A 913-nucleotide genomic window follows, 5' to 3' on the forward strand; every position below is an offset into this window, starting at 1 on the left:
TTTTTTTTTAACATCTTCATATGAAAATTTATTTGCATAAAATCTTTTTTGTTCTTCCCTCTTAACCTGCCAAACATCTAACTGACCAGTAACTGAGGCTATCTGGGTCTTAATGGATTCGAGGGATGATGCCAATTGAGCCCTCATTGGATTGGTTTGTCCAGCTTGTTTCAACCGACCAATGAGTCCTTCTAATTCAATTTTGCCTATCTCAATTTCATTTAATATATTTTCTTGTGTGCCTGGTGGAGGTCTTGGAATTCATTCGGGTTGTGGAATTTATTATTCTTCAGGAGGGTTTTGTGGATTTTGGTTTTGAGGTTCTTCAGGTTCTTGAGGGTTTTGTGGATTTGCCGGTTGATTATGGACATTTCCTGATAAAGAATCAATTGAAATCCAAATGAATAAAGAAATCTAAATAAAAATTGTAAAAACCCTATAAAACAATATGAAAAACATATAAAATAATGCAAAGTCAAGTTTAGATTACATACGGCGTCGGCGTCGGCGTGCTGGTGATCTTGGATTTTGTCGGCGAGGAGGCATATTGGCAAGGGATGTTGAAAATGAATTGTTTTCCAACTCGCGTGCGCGCTACCCTTATAAACAGTAAAAATCACTGTTAATATGATGGGCCGCGGGTGTGCAGCCCATCATTTATAAAAAAATTTGCTTTTTAATAGCGTGTATGCGCTATTGTGTGTACGCGCTATTCAAAAATGAAAAAAAAAGGCTTGTCACCTTTTTGGCACCACAACTCGGTGCATATGCCCACATACCAATTCCTAACATAAGATATGTTAAAAGTCTATATTTGCATGAATCAAGATGCACTAGGACAAACTTGAGGCAAGAATTGAGGAAAAATAATCATATGCATAATAGATGCCAAGTCTCAGTATTAGTGTCTATA

The 913-nt window shown here is 36.7% G+C and overlaps 1 long non-coding RNA gene across 1 annotated transcript; it reads right to left on the reverse strand.

Annotated features, from left to right (window-relative positions):
* Positions 1–307: 307 nt before the first annotated feature.
* LOC149547592 (uncharacterized) lies at positions 308–662 on the reverse strand. The gene is made up of 2 exons (XR_016354407.1): positions 495–662; positions 308–374 (listed from the first exon to the last, which is right to left on the reverse strand). It is a non-coding gene; the product is annotated as an uncharacterized LOC149547592 (long non-coding RNA).
* Positions 663–913: the final 251 nt, after the last annotated feature.

This window comes from Cupressus sempervirens, chromosome 7 (assembly GCF_028749045.1).
Source record: "Cupressus sempervirens isolate cs-2001-9-10 chromosome 7, ASM2874904v1, whole genome shotgun sequence".
NCBI classification, from domain to species: domain Eukaryota; kingdom Viridiplantae; phylum Streptophyta; class Pinopsida; order Cupressales; family Cupressaceae; genus Cupressus; species Cupressus sempervirens.